Raw genomic sequence first — 10,115 nt, forward strand, 5'->3', positions numbered from 1 at the left:
TCTCTCTAATTTCGTTTGTGAACTATGGAATCCCTTCTTATCCAATTTGCTTTTATGCCAGACAGGAATAAATAGTTGCTGCAGTTCCCCCATGCGTTCCTTGGATGTTTGCCATTGCCTACGCACTGTCATCCCTTTAACTAACTCTCCCCAATGTATCAAGGCCAACTCATGCCTCTTATCCTCATAGCCTCCTTTATTAAGGTACAGCATCCTAGGCTCTGAATCAACTACTTCACTCTTCATCTTGATTAAAAAAATGCTATCATGTTATGGTTGCTCACCCCCAAGGGATCTCATACAGCTAGATTGGCAATGATTCCCTTCTCATTACATAATATCCAGTTTAAGATGGCCTGCTCTCTAGTTTGTTCCTCCACACATTGGTCAAGAAAACATCTCGTTTACACTCCAGGAATTCCTCCTCTATGGCATGGTGGCTGATTTGATTTGCCCAATCTATGTGCAGATTAAAATCACCCATGATCACCAATATTCCCTTATCACATGCATCACTAATTTCATGTTTAATGCCATTCCCAACATCACCACTGCACTTTGGTGGACTATATATGACATTGACTAATGTTTTTCTGCCTCTTGGTATTTCTTAAGTCTACCCATTCAGACTCCATGTTGTCAGAGCTAATATACTTTCTCACTATTGAGTTAATTTCCTCTTTAACCAGCAGTGCCATTCCATCACCTTTTCCTTTATGCCTGCCCTTCCTAAATATTGAATACGCTGGGACATTCAATTCCCACCCCAGTCACCCTGTAGCCATGTCCCTGTAATCCCAATTATATCGTACCTGTTTACATCTATTTGCACAATTAGTTCATCCAGTTTATTGCAAATGCTTTGCGCATTAAGGCACAGAGCCTTTAAGCTTGTCTTTTTAACACTGTTTGCCTTGCTCCCAATATTTTTCTCCATAGCTCTGTTTGAAGTTTGTTCATAGTTTCTCTGCCTATCACTTTTCTTATTCCCCTTTCTACCTTTTGTTTTTGTCCTTGTTCCCTCCTCCTCTGACTCCCATGCCCCTGGCTTATTAGTTTAAACTAATATGGGGGGGAATTTGGCCATACAGTCATAGGTGTATAAGGAGTATAATAGAGGGCTGAGAAGACAGTCTTGTGAGAATCATGGGAAGGTGACTTTGAGCTTCCAGAAGGAGATCAGGGTGCGGAGGAAGCACTACATAATGCTGACAGGAGATCTGGGGAAAGGAAGGCATCAGGGAGGTGGAGACTCATTGATTGTGATGGCTAATGAATGAATAAAACTAATTAAGAACTGATGGAGACTGGGTCTTTATGTTTTTTATGGATTTTACGGTTCTTATGGATCCCATGGTGCTCTCAAGTATGTAGAATGGAAAGATTTTTAGAGCCAAATGAAAACACTTAATAGATTCATGTGCTATTTCAATAATTGATTTCATTGTGATTTTCAATGTAAATTGCCAATCATGTCTGATGTCAATAAACATATTTGATGTCTTTAGGTACTTAATTTGGATGCCTTCAAATGCCTTTGGTCTTTGAGTTCCTTTGATACATTTGATCACATTTGACATAAATGACCTAAAGCTTGTTATCATCCTTGTTGCCTTCTGATATAATTTTGCTATGATCTTGATTGAAATCAGTAACTGGTTTATCCAAAACCCCAGTTATTTACCAAAAGATGAATTCATAAAATTCCACGGTTAAAACAGAGCGAGAATTTCTAAAAGCAAACACTAAATACTATCTTGGCTATCCTCCTACACTCTAATATCCACAACCAATATCAGATAACCATGAATCAACAGGCAAATTATAAATTACATGTTAACTGGCAGATACAACTAAAGTAGATTATGCAAACTGTTTCAGCAGTTCACATGGCATATAGGCTGTTAAACTTAGTCACAAAGCCCTTCAAAAGTTTGTCTTCTTTGTGAAGAACCAGAGTCTCACAGGCATGGTCTTCAACAAACTGGCACATGTCTCCAGAGCTTCCTCAACTCTGCTTATAGAAACATAGAAAGTAGGAGCAGGAGTAGGCCATCTGGTCCTTCAGATCTGTACCGCCATTCATTATGATCATGGCTGATCATCCAATTCAGTAATCTGTTCCCACTTTCACCCATATGGAGTTCAATCCGGAAAAGTGTGAAGTGATTCACTTTGGAAGGAGTAACAGGAATACAGAGTACTAGGCTAATGGTAAGTTCCTTGGTAGTGTGGTTGAGCAGAGAGATCTCGGTGTCCATGTGCATAGATCCCTGAAAGTTGGCACCCAGGTTGATAGGGCTTTTAAGAAGGCGTACGGTGTATTTGTTTTTATTGGTAGAGGGATTGAGTTTAGGAGCCATGAGGTCATGTTGCAACTGTACAAAACTCTGGTGCAGCCGCCACTTGGAGTTTTGTGTACAGTTCTGGTCATTGCATTATAAGAAGGATGTGGAAGCATTGGAAAGGGTGCAGAGGTGATTTACCAGGATGTTGGCTGGTATGGTGGGAAGGTCTTATGAGGAAAGGCTGAGGGACTTGAAGCTGTTTTCGTTAGAGAGAACAAGGTTAAGAGGTGACTTAATAGAGGCATATAAGATGATCAGAGGATTAGATAGGCTGGACAGTGAGTGCCTTTTTCCTCAGATGAAGATGGCTAGCATGAGAGGACATAGCTTTAAACTGAGGGGTGATAGATGTAGGACAGATGTCAGAGGTTCTTTACTCAGAGAGTAGTAAGAGCGTGGAATGCCCTGCCTGCAGCCATATTGGATTCATCAACATTAAGGGCATTTAAATGGTCGTTGGATAAATATATGGATGATATTGGAATAGTGTAGGTTAGTTGGGCTTTAGATTGGTTTCATAGGTCGGTGCAATATCGAGGGCCGAAGGGCCTGTACTGCGCTGTTATGTTCTATGTTCATATTCTTCTATTCCTTTAGAGCTATATCTAAATCCTTCTTGGAAACATATAATGTTTTGGCCTCAACTGCTCTCTGTGGTAGAGAATTCCACAAACTCACTACTCTCTGCGTGAAGAAATTTCTCCTCATCTCCTAAATGCTGTACCCAATATCCTCAGACTGTAACTCCTGGTTCTGAACATCCCCGCCATCGGGAACATTCTTCTTGCTTCTACCCTTTCTAATCCTGTTAGAATTTTATAGGTTTCTAAGAAATCACCCCCCATTCTTCTAAACTCCAGCAAATATAATCTTAACCCACTCAATCGTTCCTCATATGTCAGTCCCACCATCCCAGGAATCAGTCTGATAAACTTTTACTGCACTCCCCCCATAGCAAGAACATTCTTCCTCAGATTAGACCAAAACTGTGCACAATATTGCAAGAGGCCCTATATAATTGCAGCCAGACATTCCGACTTCTGTACTCAAATCCTCTCACTATGAAGACCAACATACCATTTGCCTTCTTTACCTCTTACTGCATCTGCGTGATTAATTTCAGAGAGTGGTTTACAAGGATACTCACGTCTCACTGTACATTCCTCTCTCTCAATTAACAGCCATTCAGATAATAATCTGCTTTCCTGTTTTCGCTACATAAGTGGATAATCTCATATTTATTCACATCTCCTGTACCTGCCAAGCATTTGCCCACCCACAACTTATGACAGGGTCAATGGCATAAATCTGCCCGTGTTATTTTCACATAACAGAAACAGTTTTGGCAATTATCTCTTTGCTTATTCTCAGCTGCTGAATCGAGCCTCTGTATTCTTCAGCTTGCTTGTACTGCACGTTAGACTTATTAACTCCAGCTACCCAGTTTGTATGGCTCTCCATCTCGTTATATAGTCATAGCCACTTTCAGTATGCCCAGAAGTTTTGGTTTCCTTAGAAACTGGGAGGATCCATTTCTTTTTTCAGTTTCCTAACTCATCAAGTGGCACAAAAAACATGAGCTTGACAGCCATGGATTCCAATCTCTAAAATCCTGAAGAGAGATTTAATCCAAATAAATTAAAATATTTACTTATATATAATTATAGATGTTCCAAGGTTTGATTAGTTCAAAAATTAAAGTGATGGATTACTAAAACACATTGAAAGCATCTCAATATCCTCTATCAGGGACTTGCTAATATTTTATGAAGTAGCAAATGCCTTTAGTAATATTATCACCTTCTCGAGGAATGCCAATACATTTGTTAAGCATAACCTGCCTTTATACCTTCAGGCATGTTCTCATAAATTGCAATTACACTAGTTCCTTCATAATAAATGCCAACTTCTTTCTGAGTATAAATGTTAATCTGAAACTATAATTCCAATCACAATTTTGACCTTTTAAAAATTCAAATATTCAGTATATTGTAATAATGTGGTTCTACCCCTGTATTTACTTTGCTGTGATTCTTCTCACCAGAATCTCACTAGAGATTCTTCTCTGCTTTGATTTTCACCTATTCTGTATTCCATCTGGCCCCATTTTCCATAATTCTAACTTTTAGTGACTATTTCTCCATGAATCTAAATACATTTCACATTTCATTAGATACTGTTTTATCAAAGAATTTTCAGACTGAAACATATTGTTATAAACCGATCCATCATTTTTTGTTTCAAGAAGTAATTAAATACTTCCACCATTCTAAATCCTTTATGATTTATTTCAAAGATTTTCACGTTTCTTCTATCAGTAATCATTACTTAATCGTTATATGCTTTTAAATTATCATTGCTTTCACTTTGAGATTTATCCTAATCTTCTTTTGACCATTTAATTTTGATTCTAATGTCATTTATTGTCTCCCATTGTCTTTAAATCATTTCCTTTTGGGGATTTTTAGCCAAATTATCTTTTCCATTTTATGTTCTGAGGTTTCTTCAGGAGTATAACCTCAGATTTGGTCTCAGGTTTACAATCTCACAGTGACACAGTGGTTAGAATGGCTGCCTCACAGTGACAGGGAATGGGGTTCGATTCCCAGCTTGGGTCACTTCCTCTGCAGAGTCTGCATGTTCTCCCCATGTCTGTATGGGTTTACTCCAGGTGCTCTGGTTTCCTCCCACAGTACGAAGACATGCTGGTTAGATGCATTGGCTAAATTCTCCCTTAGTGTACCCATATAGGCACCGGAGAGTAGTGAATAGTGGGTTTTCACAATGACTTTTTCATTTTGATTTATTATTGTCACATGCGTTAGCATGCAGTGAGAAGTATTGTTTCTTGCATACTATACAAAGCATACTGTTCACAGAGAAGGAAACAAGAGAGGAAAATACAATGTTACAATTATAGCTAGGGTGTAGAGAAAGATCAACTTGATGCAAGGTAAGTCCATTCAAAAGTCTGGTGGTAGCAGTGAAGAAGCTGTTCTTGTGTCAGTTGATATGTGACCCCAGACTTTTGTATCTTTTTCCTTACAAAGAAAGATAGAAGAGAGAATGTCTGGGTTGCATCAGGTCCTTAATTATGCTGGCTGCTTTGCTGAGGCAGCAGGAAGTGTAAACAGATTCAGTGGATGGGAGGCTAGTTTGTGTGATGGATTGGGCTACATTCACGACCTTTTTTAGTTTCTTGTGGTCTTGGGCAGAGCAGGAGCCATACCAAGCTGTAATACAATCAGGAACAATACCTTCTATTGTACATCTGTAAAAGTTGGTGAGAGTCATAGCTGACTTGCCAAATTTCCTTAGTCTTCTGAGAAAGTAGAGGCATTGGTGGGCTTTCTTAATTATAGTGTCGGCATGGGGGGCTTTTGGTGATCTGGATACTTAAAAACGTGAAGCTCTCGATCCTTTCTACTTTGTCCCTGTTAATGTAGACAGGGGCATGTTCTCCTCTACGCTTTTTGAAGTCAATGAAAATCTCCTTCGTTTTGTTGACATTGAGGGAGAGATTATTTTTGCCGCATCAGTTCACCAGGTTCTCTATCACTTTCCTGTACTCTGTCTCATCATTGTTTGAGATCCGACCCACTACAGTGGTGTCATCAACAAACTTGAAAACCGAGTTGGAGGACAATTTGGCCACACAGTCAGAGGTGTATAAGGAGTATCATAGGGGACTGAGATCACAGCCTTGTGGGGCCCTGGTGTTGAGGATGATTGTGGAGGAGGAGTTGTTACCTATCCTTACTGATTGTGGTCTGTGAGTTAGGAAGTTCAGGATCCAGTCACAGAGGGAGGAGCCAAGGCCCAGGCCACTGAATGTGGAAATGAGTTTTGTAGGAATAATAGTGTTCATTGCAATGTTAATGTAAGCCTCCATGTGACAGTAATAAATAAACTTAAACTGGGGGTATAACCTCAGAAAACCTCAGAATTTCATGATGTCTTTATCATCCCTTGTTTTTACAAAAGCCATGATATCAGATATAAGGATATCTGATCCAATACTTCACTCGTGTTGAAAAAATAACTGTTTTCTCAATTTCCCTAATGTATTTTTCATATATTCAAATAACATCATATCATATTTGTCCTTTTATCAGTGTCAACAGTCATTCTCAGTTTTAGTTTCCTAATTCTATCCACTTGGCTTGACTTATAACTTGCCACTTAAGTGTAAAAACCAATGTAGCAGATTGACTGTCCATTATAGAAACTGTCCAATTTTCATTCCCACATATATCGACAAAATGAAAACTGGGCAGTCTCTACTCAATTCCCCATTATTAATTATCTTTTATGGCTTAATACTTCAGAAATTCTCAGTTATTAGAGAATTAACCAAGTTTCTTTCTCCACAGATTCTACTTGACCTGTTGACTATTTCTTGTATGTTTTGTTTTATTTCCAATATCTACAGTATTGTGGCTTTTGAGGGAATAACAGGGCTTGGACTCAAGATTTGAACTTTGGCTTGTTGAGGCACAGAGTATGACACCATTTAAAAGGAAACTGGATAACTATTTGAAGGGGAAGAATATAAAATGTCATGAAAAGAAGAAGAACTATCAGATTAGAGTAGAGAGCTCCAACAGCAGAGCTAACAATGGAATCAACATGCTGTAATTTCAACGTTCCATGGAAACAAATGTATAAATTGTAACCTCACTCCATTTCTTTTTCTCTCACAATGTTATACTCCCTATCTCTCTGCACAAGTACATTTTAAGCATTTGACAATGGTTTCAAATGAAAATTATAGTCCAGAATAAATACTTTTGAAGTATTTCCCCAACTTGTTGTCAATCAGGCGTAAAACAAAGGAACTCTGAAATCAATGAACAGCATGATGCGGTACAAGCTGTACACTGAGAGGTTTGGAGAAATTCTGCATACTACAGAATAGTTGGTAATATATTCTACTGCCAGAATGACAGCATGGACAAGTATTAATATTATTAATCATAATTAAATGTAATTAATCACAGGTCTGACAGATACTCCTGACCATCTTGAATATCAAGGGCAAGAGAAATCAAAGACTCAAATTTTCTCATTTCTGTGCCTGCCATTCTGCAAATGCAGAAAAAGTGCTGACAATTGGAAAATCAACCCATGGATGGCTGTGACAATCCCCCTCCTCATAATGTGTAAAGTAATGATGCCTTAATCTCTATAACATTAAAGGCCATGATGATCCATGCCCACTGAGATGGTTTATCAGTATGTTTTGTGAAATGATGTTAGCAAGTAAATGTTATTTTGTGGAATGTAGTGTTATTGATACGGTCAGCATTTTTGCTGCCCATCCCTAATTGCCCTTGAACAGAGTGGCTTACTGGGTTATTTCAAAGGGCAATTAGGAGTCAATGACAGCATTATGGGTCCGCAGTCACATGTAGACCAAATCAGGTAAAGATAGCAGATTTCCTTCCCTGAAGGACATTAGTGAATCAGAAGGCTTCTTACAACAATTGACAATGGCTTCATGATCATCATTAGACTCAGATCTTTTTAAATTCCACCATCTGCTGTGAGCATTATTCTGAGTCTCTGGATCACAAGTCTAGTGAAAATGTCACTATGCCCCCTCTCCCTCCTGAAACACATCAGAAGAGCCCTTCATTTTGACTTATGAAGGGCATGACTAACAGGCCTTTTGCCGGGGTTAGGAATACATCCCATAGCAGGACAGAGTTTGCGTGCTATTGTAATGTAACCTTGCTTTCAACATTGGCTGCAGAAAGAAACTGCGCCACCTGGCAATATTCCAGGGAAAGGTTTTAATAAGGAATTCAGCAAAATACCACTACAGAAAGATCTAAAGGATAATCATAAAGAGGCGAATAATATTTCTTATATTAGTAAGTCTAATTCCAGAAGGATTCTGTCAGTTCACTCTTCTCCACATTCAACTCCCTTCCTCCTGCACTTTCACTTCCACCAGGTGGCATGGTGGCACAATGGTTAGCACGGTTGTCTCACAGTGCCAGGGACCTGGGTTTGATTCCTGGCTTGGATCACTGTCTATGTGGAGTTTGCACATTCTCCCTATGTCTGTGTGGGTTTCCTCCGAGTTCTCTGGTTTCCTCCCACAGTTCGAAGACGTGCTGGTTAGGTGCATTGGCCATGCTAAATTCTCCCTCAATGGTGGCACGGGCTCGTTGGGCCGAAGGGCCTGTTTCCCATGCTGGGTTGTTCTTTGTTCTTTGTACCCGAACAGGCGCCTGAGTATGGCGACTGGAGGATTTTCACAGTAACTTCATTGCAGTGTGAATATAAACCTACTTGTGACTAATAAATAAACTTTATTTTTGAAGTGAAACACTACTGAAGTTTGTGATTGTGTATACATTTTGATAGGTCACTGCAGTTGTAAAAGGAGAAAACAGCTTACAAGCCTCACTCATTGAATAACTTGCCTTCTCTTTACATTAGCTCATTTCTCCATCTCCAGTGTTTTAGTGAGATTTCCAGCATTCACAATTTTCTTTTCAGTTAGAAAATGAACTAATTAATGAGATGTTGTTATTTTCATTTATACAGTTGAAAAATTTAGTCCGAAAATTGCTGTGACATATTTCGGTGAAAGCATCTACAACTCTTTACCTAACAGGGAGCTTCATGCAGTTGGTAATTTAAAATAATAAATTGCTTTCTCAAAGATATAAAGCCAATACACCAATTGGGAGGGGAATCCACTATTCCATCCCCTTGCTTGCTCCATAAACCAAATTCAAATTTCAATTGAATCCAATTCAAGGTCCCCACAAAAGAGATATGCTAGATCTTCCAAATTCGTTCATTACTGGGTGAGAGAAACTACAGATAACAGAATTCCAGTCAATCTCACCATCTCCCAGTGAACCCTTCTGTGGAAAGGATTAATATTGCTTCTGTGTTCCCACTCTAATTTATCCTCCGATCGGCACATGCCAGTTTCTCTCGAGTCTTCCCCTTCCCCCGCTTTCAGATTTAGTTAACAAACATGACTCTGGAATTGAAAACCTGGAAATGCTCAGCAGGTCTGACAGCTTTTCAGGAAGTGTTTTGTTTTAACTAAGCAATTAGGTAGCATGAAATTAGAAACCCTGGTAAAACTCCTTTACAGCCTGTGTCCTCTTTTCACTGATAAATCAGTGCTCTGCATTCCCCATCCAAAGGTTGAGATAACCGGTTGGCGCAGGGCTCAGTGTGTGAGATAACCGGTTGGCACAGAGCTCAGTGTGTGAGATAACCGGTTGGCACAGAGCTCAGTGTGTGAGATAACCGGTTGGCACAGGGCTCAGTGTGTGAGATAACCGATTGGCACAGAGCTCAGTGTGTGAGATAACCAGTTGGTGCGGAGCTCAGTGTGTGAGATAACCAGTTGGTGCGGAGCTCAGTGTGTGAGATAACCAGTTGGTGCGGAGCTCAGTGTGTGAGATAACCAGTTGGTGCGGAGCTCAGTGTGTGAGATAACCAGTTGGTGCGGAGCTCAGTGTGTGAGATAACCAGTTGGTGCGGAGCTCAGTGTGTGAGATAACCAGTTGGCGCGGAGCTCAGTGTGTGAGATAACCAGTTGGCGCGGAGCTCAGTGTGTGAGATAACCAGTTGGCGCGGAGCTCAGTGTGTGAGATAACCAGTTGGCGCGGAGCTCAGTGTGTGAGATAACCAGTTGGCACAGAACTCAGTGTGTGAGATAACCGGTTGGTGCGGAGCTCAGTGTGTGAGATAACCGGTTGGTGCGGAGCTCAGTGTGTGAGATAACCAGTT

Source organism: Carcharhinus amblyrhynchos, chromosome 1 (genome assembly GCF_965287045.1).
Source record: "Carcharhinus amblyrhynchos chromosome 1, sCarAmb.v2.hapA, whole genome shotgun sequence".
NCBI classification, from domain to species: Eukaryota; Metazoa; Chordata; class Chondrichthyes; order Carcharhiniformes; family Carcharhinidae; genus Carcharhinus; species Carcharhinus amblyrhynchos.